The sequence below is a fragment of the Callithrix jacchus genome, chromosome 18 (genome assembly GCF_049354715.1).
Source record: "Callithrix jacchus isolate 240 chromosome 18, calJac240_pri, whole genome shotgun sequence".
Taxonomy (NCBI): Eukaryota; Metazoa; Chordata; class Mammalia; order Primates; family Cebidae; genus Callithrix; species Callithrix jacchus.
This window is the reverse complement of record NC_133519.1, coordinates 13747980-13761746: the sequence shown is the minus strand read 5'-3', so window position 1 is coordinate 13761746 and position 13767 is coordinate 13747980. Positions and strand designations below refer to the sequence as shown.

General features: G+C 41.9%; 1 protein-coding gene across 1 annotated transcript in view; it reads left to right on the top strand.

The window, feature by feature from the left end:
* Positions 1 to 12005: 12005 nt before the first annotated feature.
* The window catches only part of PGLYRP3 (peptidoglycan recognition protein 3), a 52879-nt gene continuing 51117 nt past the window's right edge, over positions 12006 to 13767 (top strand). The window contains exon 1 of the mRNA XM_078355306.1: positions 12006 to 12343. The gene's annotated coding sequence lies outside the window, so the exon portion shown is untranslated. The remainder of the gene's footprint in view (positions 12344 to 13767) is intronic.

Below are 13767 nucleotides of genomic sequence, written 5' to 3'. Positions count from 1 at the left end.
TACTTGTAGAATTAAGACTAAATGAAGGTTATTAGAAAGATAGTATTTGCCGGGAACAGTGGCTCATCATGTCTGTAATCTGAACACTTTGGGAGGATGAGGCGGATGGATCACCTGGGTCAGGAGTTTGAGACCAGCCTGACCAAAATGGTGAAACCCTGTCTCTACTAAAAATACATAAAATTAGCTGGGTTTGGTGGCGTGTGCCTGTAATTTCAACTACTTGAGAGGCTGAGGCAGGAGAATCCCCTGAATCCGGGGGGTGGAAGTTGCAGTGAGTGGAGGTCGCGCCATTGTACTACAAGCTGGGCAACAAGAGTGAAACTTCATCTCAAAGAAAGAAAAAAAAAGAAAGTTAGTATTGTATGTAAAGGTTATGAGCTCTGACAATGTAGTATAAGGTAGAACTGTAAAACAGTGGGGAGAGAATAAGGAGAGCATCTGCAAATTAATTTTTTTTTTTTTAAATTTGAGACAGAGTTTCCCTCTTGTTACCCAGGCTGGAGTGCAATGGCGCGATCTCGGCTCACCGCAACCTCCGACTCCTGAGTTCAGGCAATTCTCCTGCCTCAGCCTCCTGAGTAACTGGGATTACAGGCATGCGCCACCATGCCCAGCTAATTTTTTGTATTTTTAGTGGAGACGGGGTTTCACCATGTTGACCACGATGGTCTCGGTCTCTTGACCTCGTGATCCACCCGCCTCGGCCTCCCAAAGTGCTTGGATTACAGGCGTGAGCCACTGCGCCCGGCCCTGCAAATTAATTTTTAAAACCATTTTAGTAATCATACTGTATGCTAATATTGATATTGTTATTGGAAGAAAGTTTAGTGTGAGATGTTGAATCAAACAAATGAGTAATTATGTGATATTCTCATTCCATCATCCCAGTGTTTTTGAGAGTAGGATTCTCGGTGTGGGAAAAGGAGACACAGACTAACACAGCAGAGGCTAAGTACAGCACTGTGTCCCTGGATGTGAATTTAAAAATGTATGAACATATGAGGTGTTTAATCTCAAATAACTTTATCTTTGCTCACTGAATCGGCCTAGAAAACCGATCAACATGGCAGCAATAAGCATTCATAGCACCCAATGTGACCTTAAATACAATTTCCCAGTAAAAGAAATCAACAGTTCTTAGAGGAATGGCTGATTTCAGGTTGGGGTGGGAAATATATAAGTTAAAGCATTTTATCTTATCAAATAGCAATGAAGCTATCAAATATTTCTCATATCGGGTCAAAAGGACTTGGGAAATTTCTACCGTCTAATGGGAAAATTCTAATGTCTAATGGCTAATGAGACAGTATGAGCATCAATAGCAGCAATAGCTGCGATGGGTCTGAGCTTGTTAAGTTTAAATCGACACATTCATAATAATACAAAAAAAGAAAACCTGAATTGTCACTGCTAATCCAATTTTTCCACGTCCACTGAATCCAATTTTTTTAATTTTAAAACTTGTAAAAAAAAAAGGGAAAGAGGATGTACCTATGCCGCCTTTCCTCTACAAAGAATACAATTGAATAATCAAATAGTGGGGAACCTCTCCTAATAGATATACTCTAATAAATAAATGAAAAAGTAATGGTAGAAATGGAATATCACCACCTTGCAAGCCCTAATAAAAAATCTAGATATTAATGACTGTTAACATCACACACACAGCTCCCAACTGATGAGAGGTCTGTGGACTCAGGAACCATGCTTGTCTTTTTCACCACTGTTTATCTAGCTGCTGTATGTAGTAGTTGCTCACTAAATATAAGCTAAGTGGATGAATGTTGAATCCCAAGAATCCAGGGAATATACTCCTTAATTTCTGATATTGTTTTCATAGCTGATCCAAAGTGTTGGCTTGATGGGATCTGTGTCTCCTAAGATCCCACATCCTCATCATGGGAACTGCTGTTGGCTGGGGGCTAGGAAGTCGGGAGTGAGAGGATGGAAGAGTCAAAAGGAAACATATCCAGGATCAAACCCAATTACAGCAGACACACAGAGTCAACATGTAGCCCATGAGAGGGAGCTTAACAACGTTTATTGAGTCTTTTCTGTGTGCACAGAGCCTATGAGGATTCATGAACCTTCATAACAATTCTGTGGACTAGGTATTGTCATTTCTGCTTGACAGCTGAGGAAGCAGGTTCAGAGAGGTTAATAAGTTTGTCTAATGTCATATAACTTATGGGTGTCAGTGACAAGATGGGCTTGCATCTAGGTATATCTGACTTCAAAATCTTTTGGGAATTATACCATGGGAAGCTTTCTTTGGATCTCAAGTTCCTTCTTAAATGCCGTGACCAGAAGTAAACAGAATACTCCAAGGGTTCCCAGTCTCAGGCAGAACTCAGGGGAGCCATTATTTCTCTCACTACAGTATATACTAATTATATATGGTGATACATATGAAAATGCTTTGTGAATGATATACTTCTCAGTTGATAGTTATAATAATTATAAGGCCTAGGAGTGCATGACCTATTTTGATTTCTGTGCCCTCCTGATCGCTCTCATTCATTTGGCAGATGGGGAAAACGATCAGGCCTTCTAGAAATAAGTTATAGAAATCCACATTTCAACCATCGTGCGTAATCAGACCCAGTTTTTAAAAGAGTGTAGTGTGTCCTGATTTAGTGGCATCATGGTTTTTCAGCCATGAAATATTTCAAAAATCTCAATTTTGTCATCTGCTTTGGGCTCACTGTGCACTCGATGCTTTTGTGTCATCTGAAAATATGAGTGGCATGTCTTCTCTGCCTTCTTGTATCCTTCATCAACATTCTTCCCATAGGGAATTCAGACCATACTTGTTAGATGATGTGTACCAGGTACTACTGCATAATTGCCCCACCTAACATTTATAAAACCCCATGAAGTAGGTACTATATTGTCTGTTTGCAGATGAAGGCACCAAGAGGTGCCCAAGAATTAACCTGGCAGAGAGAGTACAGGCTGGCTTGGAACCAGGCCCCTGACTCTGGGTTCACTGTCAACTTCCCTTCATCATAGCTCCCAGCAATTTCATTGTAGCTTGTGTGATTTCACCAGTGACCTCCTCCAGGGGCACCTGGTTCATCAAGCACACACCTTTCCTTTCATTTGTCAGTTACAAACATAATGACACAATGAGAAGTACTACCATGCAGCCCATTTGGTTTTATAATGCTGTAGAGAGAAGGAACAATGGCTGAAATGTGTGTGTGTATACATATTGCCACTAGTATCCAACATTTTCAGTCAGCCCATATGGTTTATTCAATCCACTTTTTTACTTAAGCAAGTGTTTCATTTAATTCTGTCCTTAATTTTTCCTTTATCTGTTTGAGTAAAAAAAATATATATATGGGGCACTAGTTCACATTTCAAGTGTGAAGTTTCTGGCATTTCATGACCTATAAGGCCCTCCAGTTAATGTCAGATGCCAGCCAGTTATTGAACCATGTTCCTCAGCATTATGTTTAAGGGGCATGTGGAAGGGACACTGCTGGGTGGTGGTTGACTTGTCTTTTGCTCTCTGCTGTATCCCCAGTTCCTACCATGGTGGGAGGACCACTGGAACATACTCTTAGCTCAATAAATATTTGTTGTATGAATCAATGAATGAGCGCCCTTGATTTCTGGATTGTGGGCTATGTTTTGGGATCTCCTGATATTCCACTTGCTATAGACAGACTTGTGTCCCCCCCAGGTCATATGTTGAAGCTCTTACTCCCAGTGTGATGGTACTTGGAAATGGGGCCTTTGGAAGTAGGAGTAGAGGAAGTCATGAGGGTAAGACCTTCATGATGGGATTAGTGCCCTCATCAGACACTAGGAGGTCTACACACACACACACACACACACACCCTCCCCCAAGGAAAAGGCCATGAACACATGGTGAGAAGGCAGCCATCTGCAAGCCAGGCACCAGAACGTGACCATGAAGATAACCTGAACTCAGACTTTCAGTTTCCAGAACTGTCAAGGAATAAATGTTTAAGCCACCCAGTCTACGGTATTTTGTTGAGGCGCCCAAACCGAGAAAAATATTAATAATCTCAATTTTAAATTTTAAATTTCCAGATTTTAAAAGAACACTGATTTAATTGAAATATAAAATTAAAAATAATATGCAGGGCCAACACACTATCTCAAAGCGGTCGGGTTGTAACGTAGGCTCTGCAGGGCTGTTGGTGCACAGGTCTGTTTCCCTCTTTTGGCAGTGAGCTCCTTGAGGTTGGTGGCCTTGTTTGTTTCTTTATTTTAAGCACCAGGCACAGGTGACTTCATTAAAAGGTTCATGACTTCATTAAATGGTTGTAATTTCCGGAGCCCATTTCAGATTTTTCCTTCTCGGAGAAGATTTCACTTCTGATGGATGGCCTGTTCACCTGCGTGGCCCCTGGACCTGGATTATCAACGGAAGACCCTTGGAGTTCCTTCAACGCTGTGCCCTTCTATGAAATCAAACTGCCCAGCACCCTGCTTTACCCCTGCATGTCTCTGTGTCTTCCCTAGATTATGATCTCACTGAGGCCAGGCTCTTATTCGTAGCTCTACCCTCAGTGCTTGGCACAGTGCTGGGGAGCGCCTGGCCCATTGTTTATGCTAAATAAATTTATGTTGAATAATAAAGCCACGCATGGGTGGATGAACAAATAGATAAACACTGGGTCTGTTTACATTTGCCCTGTAATTTTGATCAGAGCCACTGGCTGTGATTATGTATCATCACATGATAAATATTACATGTTAATTCATAATTATATGTAATATTACATGTAATTTCATATAATTACATATTGTATATTATTATATATTATATGTGCCATATATAATGTGTCTGGTTCAGGTGGAAAATAAAATAAGGGCAGGAGAGGAGAAGAAAGCAGGAGCAGGAGAAGTTTGGCAGGGGCGGGTGGACTGACAGCCAAGAGTCCCCATTCATTGCAGGCAACCCAGAGAGGAGTCTTCACTGAAGAATTGCACTTCATCCACATGGCAGGCAGATGATTGTTCCAACCTCTGCAGGGCCCAGGGGCTCAAGGCTCCGACCTTTAGCTCGATAGGAGCTCTCACCCCTAACTTAGCTCCTCACTGTAACCAAGGCTCACAGTTAAGAATGAGGGGATGCGGTAGGTAAATTCTTCTCTTCAGGCGTCTTATTTGTCAATAAGGGAGGAACTCTTCTAGTGCCTGAAATGAGGCGACTGTCCTCACTGTTTTTGGTGTGGGGTTTTAGTCACTGGGTGGGGGCCACTAAAGTTTCTTCAAATGGGTTATTTAAACACAAAATGAAACAGTGCAAAACAGAGGTTTATATACATGCAATCAAACTAGCATTCTCTCCCACCCCCAGGACAGCCAGTGAGCCAATGCCTCTTTCCATCTCCACATCCTGATGTGCCTCTGGGAACTTTACTCCTTCTAGACAGTAATCAGTGGCCTTTGCCAGTCAAAGGGGTGTGATAGGGCGCTGTCACATCAGACACACAGAGTTGTTGTCCTGGGTTTTCTTCTTTTAGCTCCGAAGCTTCAAAGTTTTGGCTGAAAGTGCCCACTAGACCATGGGCACCAGAGCTGAGGTCCAGATTTGGCATTTTTGCCTGACTTGCTCTTTGGTCTTGAGAAAGTCTTTCCCTCTCTGGATATTAGTATTTTTTTTTCTTTAAAATGAGGAGTCTGGATCATTTCTAGAGCCCACTGGAGTTTTCAGTTGCTGTAGACTGAACAAGACTACAGGGTGCTCTTCTGAATCCAGGTTTCCCTGCTGCCCCACCAGCAGGAAAGCTCCTGTTCTGTCCATGCACACTGACCCCTCACAGAGGGATCTGAGGTCTGGGAAAGAATGACAGACTCTCAGAGGTGAACTCTGAGCCTAGCCACTGCAAGAATGTATTCCAACCTACTGCCTCCTCACCCGCTCCTTTTATTCCAGGTCATCTTCCAAGATACTTTCTGCAACCATAATATTATCTGGCACTATCATCTGCAAACTTGCTGACACTTTCTAATACATTCTCCGTCCACCCACTCCGCTGGTGTCTCCTGTGCATTACAAGGTCTCAGCAAACTCCTCAGGGCCCAAAGCTATCTTCAGATCATAGCCCTGCCCTCTGGGCTCAATCCAGACCAAGACCTGATCACCTGTTCGGTCTCCAGGCTGCTTCGGCATGGATACAAAGGACTTCCATGACCTTTGTTCCTTCAACCTTCTCAACTCCGATGCTCCCCTACTGACTTCATCTCGGAGGTTCCTAGTCACAGAGCTCAGGCTCATCACCACTGAGAACTGTACCACCTCCCGAACTAAGAACCCTGGAAATTTCTTTTTACCATTTTACTCCTTGCTGAACCCAAGCATGAAGCCACAGGGTGATGACTTAACAGACCATTAAATACCCTCAATTCCCACCTTAGTAATCCATTCCTGGCTTCCTTATAATTCCTTTTACTTAGATATAGCTTTACAGAAAGCACACAGGTTACTATATTTGACCTTGTAGTAAGGATTATTGATTGGTGTTAGAGCCTGTGTCCCACACCATCCTATATAAACTCTTTGAAAGTAAACTAATTATTGCGTCACTTATTTTTGGATGATGATAAACTTCACACAGAGTAAACGGTCGTTGTGTGCAGAATAATGGTTCTGATATGCAGGTAAGAGAAGAGTTGAAACAGTTGGGAGACTCGGGAAATTCCTAGTGATGGGAATGTGAACTCTAAGGTCACCAAAGAGTCTATACTGCCTTCTCCTGGCCTTATCCAGTCAAGACAGCCTTTAGCTTTTGAGCTGATTGTTTACATGAAGACTTTATTTATATATTCTGTTATTCTTTCAAAATACTTTTTATAGTGTGCTTTGCTAGGAAAGGTGATAATACCAGGGATAACGAGTTAATGAAAGACTCACAGCCTTCTGAAGTTTAAAGTCTACCAGAGAGATAGACGTAAAGTAAATTATCAAATTAGTTGTGAGATGCTATACTGAGGAGTATGATTATATTGCTTCTAAGTGCTTTCATGTAAAAACATATACATTACAGAACACAGCTCTTTTGTGAGACTAATCACGAATATTTTTCCCAGGCTTGCTATCTGTTTATTGCCTTTGCTTATGATATATAGTTAAGGTTTTGGAGTATGCAAGAATTTTTTATTTTAAGCTGCAAATTTATCATCTTTTATGATTTCTGAATTATATTTAGAAAGGCCTACCACTCCCACATTATAATAAAATTCATTCATATTTTCTCAAGTAATTCAATATTTTAATTTTTGTATGTTTTTTTTATTCATCTAAAGTTTATTTTGGTGTTATGTACGGTATAGACCAAAATTTTATGTCTTTCCTTATGGCTGTCTAGTTGTTTCAATAATATTTTTTAAAAATGCCCATTTGCTTGTTGGATCTAGTTTTGTGTCCTTCAGACATGTTTGAGCCCTAGTTCTACAGTTAAACATAGACACTGCTCACTGCAAGTTTTTAGTTTTCTTTTTTGCCAAAATTTCTCCAATAACCTGTTGACTGGATGAAGATTATTCTCTAGCAAATTACTGAGTAAAGAGTTTGCCTTAGTCCATTTTGTGCTGATATAACAGTATACGTGACACTGGGTAGTTTATAATAAACAGGAATTTATTGGCTCACAGTTCTGGAGGCTGGGCAGTCTGAGACTATGGCACAAGCAACCGGTGAGGGCCTTTTTGCTACATCCTCACATAGTGGGAGGCAGATAGTCATGAACCCTCATTACCTAAACACCTCCCATTAGGCTCCACCTTTCAGGACTGTCACATTGGGAATTACATTTCCAACACGTAGATTCCAAGGGTCACTAATAGAAGGGCTCGATGAAGCAACAATATTTACCTAGTTACTACATATTCAAAAGTTTTATTTTCTGTAGCCTTTATACTTTAAATAACAGATTGGCTGGACATAAAATCCTTGGCTCATGCTATCTTTTCTTTGATGGGTGTGTTGTAGGTTCTTCTCTGTAATCTGCATGTGAATGTTGCTGTTGCGAAGCCTGATGACAATCTAATTTTTTCTCTTATAAATAAATGATTTGGTCTCTTCGCTTGACTGACTGAAAAGTTTAAGTACCATATTTTAAGTACCATAATATGGTTTAGTGATTACTATTGCAGGTAATTCTCTCAGGTAAAAGTGTGACCCTTCGATATGTAAAGTCGTATCTTTGATTTCAAAATATGTTTTTCTTTAATTATTATTTGAAGTATTTACTCCTTTATATTTGTTTTTTCTTCTTTTGGTATGTGAATTATATATATGTTGGATCTCCTTTGCCTGTCTTCCACATTGGTCATTTTTGCTTTAATTATTTTTTCCACAATTTTTTTTTTTTTGAGACGGAGTTTCGCTCTTGTTACCCAGGCTGGAGTGCAATGGTGTGATCTCGGCTCACCGCAACCTCCGCCTCCTGGGTTCAGGCAATTCTCTTGCCTCAGCCTCCCGAGTAGCTGGGATTACAGGCACACACCACCATGCCCAGCTAATTTTTTGTATTTTTAGTAGTGACGGGGTTTCACCATGTTGACCAGGATGGTCTCAATCTCTTGACCTCGTGGTCCACCCGCCTCGGCCTCCCAAAGTGCTGGGATTACAGGCGTGAGCCACTGCGCCCGGGCCCACAATTTTTTTTATTGTGGTGAAATACACATACAATTTACCATCTTCACTATTATTCAGTGTACAGTTCTGAGAGAATAAGTACATCATATTGTGTATGAACTCTCTAATTCTTTTTTATTTGTCTTTTCTTCATTTCAGTTTCCATGGACTTTTAAAATTTCTTTTCTCTAGGACACTGACATGTGCTTTCTGGGGTACCTGCTCCCCTTTGCACTCCTTGTCTTTTAGTCTTAATTCCTGAGATCATTATGTCACTTCTCTTTCATATCCTCCTATTGTCTAGTTAAATTCTTCTTTGAGGTCTTTTACTTCTGTTTTGTGAATTCTTTTATCGTTAGACAATTAGGAAAATTATGTTGAAATATTTTCCCCTCTGCCTATTGTAATCTTTTTTAATGAGGTTTTTTTTTTTGTTAATAAAATACAATTTTATGTCATATTTTAAAATGGAACCTTTTTTTTGGATGTGAAGTTTTGCCTTTTTATTGTTCACATTGGAATGAGCTGTATTCTTCTGGTCCAGTTTCTACAGGAGTATCCAGTGGCATTGTGTTTGGAGGTGGGACATAATTAATGCAGCCTCTCCTGTTTCTCAGCTCATGGGCTCCTCATCTGTTGCACTTAATGGGTAGTTCATTGGCTATATTGTGATACTATCTTTGTTCTCCTTGCACTCCCAGTCATTTCTGTCTACCTCCACCAGTTCTGATGCAATACCCTTTTCATTCTTAGAGCTGTCCATAGCAGTGCCCCACTAGGTGGTCCCTCACATTCTGGTGATGAGTATTTGCTGCTGATTCCAGGTTCTGCTGATAATGGTCTCTTTTTCTCATAGCACTGACCACTCCACCACCTCACCATTCATTATTAGGGCTTCTAGTATTAGTTTCCTGATTTCCTCTCCCCCACGCCACCCTTACTTTCATATACCTAGAAATCTGTGGACATTTTTGTCTTCTTAAATTATATATATTTACAGCATACTACGTGATGTTTTGGAACATGTATACATTGTGAATGATTAAATGAAGCTAATTGATCTATCTATCATCATACATACTTTTTTTGTGGTGAGAAGATTTGAGATCTACTCTCAGCAATTTTTAAGTATACAATATATTAGTATTGACTATAACCACCTTATGGGACTATGGATCTCCCAGACACATTCTTCCTTTGTAACTAAAACTGGATTGTTTTAATGTTCTAATTTTGCTGAAGGTGTAGGATTTTAAGATATTAATTCTCCTTGTATCTTTGTATGGTTATGGGGAAGATACATTGAAGATTCCATTCTAAGCTGCTGACATGCTCCTATAGGGCCAGGAGACTATGTGATTATCTTAGATACTGTATTTGTTTTCTATTGCTGCATAACAAATGGCTACACACTTAGTGGCTTAAAATAACATTTATTATTATATAGTTTCCATGGGTCAGAAATCTGGACATGACTTATGTGCATCCTCTGCCTAAAGTCCTTACAGGGCTAAGTTAAGGTCTGTAGGGCTGCATTCTCATCTGGAGGCTTGACTGGGGAAAAAATCTGCTCCCAATCTCATTCAGTTTGTTGGCATCATTCATTTCTTTATGGCTGTGTGACTGAGGCCCCCTGTTACCTTGTTAGATGCTGTCCTGGAATCACTCTTAGCTCCCAGAGGCCTCTCTCAGATCCACTCTGGGGCCCGCTTCATAGGCCTTCTCACAACATGACAGATTATTCTTTCAAGCAGGATCATTTCTCTTTAGGAAGTAAGGCAACTAGGCCAGCATGTGGCTCATACCTGTAATCCCAGCACTCTGGGAGACCAAGCCAGGTGGATTGCTTGAGGTCAGGAGTTCAAGACCAGCTTGGGCAACATGACAAAATCCCTTCTCTACAAAAATACAGTGGCACACCTGTAATCTCAGCTATTTGGGAAGCTGAGGTGGGAGCACACAAGCCTGGAAGGTTGAGGCTTCAGTGAGCCAAGATTGCACACTGCAGTCCAGTCTGGTAACAGAGCAAGACCCTATCTCAACAACAACAACAACAAAAATAAATTTAAAAAGAAGAAAAAGGAAAGAAAAGAAAGTAAGGCAACTACATAACATATTAGATCTGAGTGACTTTGAGTTTCTAATTATTGTGATTAAAAATTTTAAGGGCTATTTTGTTTAATAATTCAATTTACATAACTTATACAAAGTAGCTGTTTATTCTAATTTCTCATTGTTTTCATTAGCGTTAACATATGGGCTATAACTTTTACCTGTGGAAGGAATACTTTCTCTAATTTTAGTAAAAATACCATATGGGATAACAGTGGTCCTGCTTCAGACTTTCTCCCAATTAATCCCTGGGTGTCCTCTGATCTCTAGTTGGGGACTGCCATGTCCTACCCATTTTCCTTTCTCTTTGTGGGCTGCCACTGCCCCTTTATCATCTGAGTTTCTTCTCTTCCACGTCTGGTCTTCAGAGTGAGACATTCTCTTTAGTTCTCCCTAACTTGCTGTTCTAATAATGAGCTTACAAGCCATTTTCATTTTAAGCTAGTCATGATGGCAAAACATCCAAAGTCATAAATAAAAGTTTCAGACTCATAAGGTGGTGTCTGTCATTGTTACCAACCGTAATTTCCGGTCCCTTGCTAGACCTCTGAGCCCCTCACCTAAGATTCCCCACCCTATGGGAAATGGAGCTCACTCAGCATGTCTCCCTCAGAGGCTGTGGGGTCTAGGAGAGGTCTCCCAAGCTTTTGTTCCTGAAGTGTGCTTTGGGCTGATCAGTGTATAGAACAGAGTGGATATACAAGTATCTTCTCAAGGGTGCATGGTGCTTTCCAGGACCTCTGGCCTAAGCATTCCCCCTCCAAGGGGCTGCAGCTCTGGTATCCCTGGTAGAGCCTGACTGAAAAGTCTTATGCATCAACCTCTTCAGAGAAGGGACAGGGATTCTTGGAGATCAGAGTAGAGGATTGAGGGCAACTGTCAGGAATGGGTGAGGCGGGGAGAAACTTGGTTTGTTTCAGGGGAAGAGTCTGAAGTTGAGGTGGGGTGGTGGATAAATGGACATGGTAGCTACAGGGTCAGAATAAGTTACAGTGATGACACATTGCCAGCTGCCTCCTGGGAAAGTGACTTTCAATTTCCGTCCCTTCATCCTGCCCTGGCTGGTGACTCCAGTGTAACGTAGAGCAGATAGATCTTTATTGGAAGGAAGCTCCCAGATGTCAGGGACAGAACCCCCAGCACCCCAGGTCTACCAGGCATAAGGGCTGGGGATGAAGAAGGAACTCAGGGAGTGTTGGGCAATCTTGCCCTTTCCCAGGGAGGAGCTGCCTGGGCTTATTCACGGGGCGGGTCCTCAGGTGCTCTCAGTGTGTTCCCACTTTAGTTTCTCCAGGTGCTGTACACGGAGCTGGCTTGGAGCCTCAGCCCTCTGCCTTCCTCTTCTCTTCAGTCTTTTGTTAGGGATCCTGGGTTCTCCTCTTCTCTCTGAGAAGCCAGAGTCCAAGTGTTCCATTCCCAGGGAGGGACTGCCCTTAGGGCCAGGGAGAGTGAAGGCCGGAGGAGGCACCAGCTGGAGAAGAAGGGCAGGGCCTGGAGGTCAAGTCTGGAAGGGAAGGAGCTGCTGGCCAATCAGGGGTGAGCCGACTGCACCCTGACCTGCTGGGCTGGGACAGCACAGGACCCACCGTATCTGTGAGTTTGAGTGTAAGTGTGTTTCTTCAGAAGTCCTCTTCCAGCAACAGCACTGAAGTCTGTGAAGTTGAAATGTGTACATGGCAGGGAAAGTTCCCCTGGTCTCTCCCTTTAGGAACCCATTTTCCAAATAAGAAAACTTTCTTTATTCTAAATTCTTCTAAGTGAGTTTGGCTTCACGCCTCCTAGATGTTTCTTGAAAAGGCTGTGTGTTCTGGGGTTACCTCTACCTAATTTCTTCCCTTTCTGTAGAGTCCTGACTTCTTATCTGCTACATCTCACTTGTCTCCTGCTCTAATATTTCTTTAAGTATACAGGATGCACAGCAATGTGAACTAAGGTGGTAAAACCTTGGCTCCAGCTTATCCTGCCAGTTTAGTGTTTGCTATTCATGGTGCAGATGGGAGACACTGTCAGTCCTGTCTCTGGCAAGGTCAGGGACTGGGCTCAAGCCTTCATATTGTGGATGTATGATACTACAAGCTTGGGACAGGAATTGCCACACTGATGTTTCATGGTAGTGGAAGCACCATGATTAACTGACCAGGGTTCAAACCAGAATTGATAGTGGCTTCCAGTAGCTTTGCGGGAGGCCAGCTCCTAACAGGGCTTCAGTCATGGGAAAGTGAATCCTCACCTCTCATTTAACTAACGAGGGAGGCTGAACATTTTCCCTCATATTTATTAGGTGCTGGCCTCATTTCTAATGGGCTCATTTTGTCTTCACTGCAGTTTTCCTGAATCAATGGACTTACGGGTGTTATCTGCTAGGTGGTTGCTTGTCTTGACCCAGGAAGCTTCTACAAGTTCTACTCTTAAGATGTGGTTTAAAAAATTTTCCATCTGGGGACTCCTGATTGCAGTTTAAAAACCCTGGAGAGGAATGATCTATCCCATTCGGTTTCAAACTCTATAGTTTCTCACTAGGAAAACTGGGCGGGGAGGGGAAGTTGATGTTTTGGTTGGTAGCTCATAGAGTTGAAGTTTTGGTCTGACTGAGCATGAGTAAGCAATTCACTTCTGCCTGGAAGAGCAGGAAAGATTCCTGGAGATGGAAAAGATGATAGTGAATCTACAGTTCAATATTCATCATCAGTAACTCAAGCAGGTTGTGAAGTTTCAGGCAGAGGCTCTGGAGTCAGACAGACCTGGGTATGAATCTGGTTCTGACTGGGAAACTTAGGAAAAGTGACTCAAACTCTCTGAGGCGCAGTGTTCTGATGATAAGCGTGGGTCTCAGGGCATTATGAGACTAGTGAATATCTGTGGAGTCCTCAGCAAATACCTTGGAACACAGAATGCAGTCAGTAAGTGGCAGCTGTTGTTATTATGATTCTGACTCAAGAAGAGGTTAGTTGAGCATCCATCAGGAGTCTTTGCTGGTGGATGGACTTAGGATTGAATAGAGTAGAGGACTGCATTGAATGACTTTACAT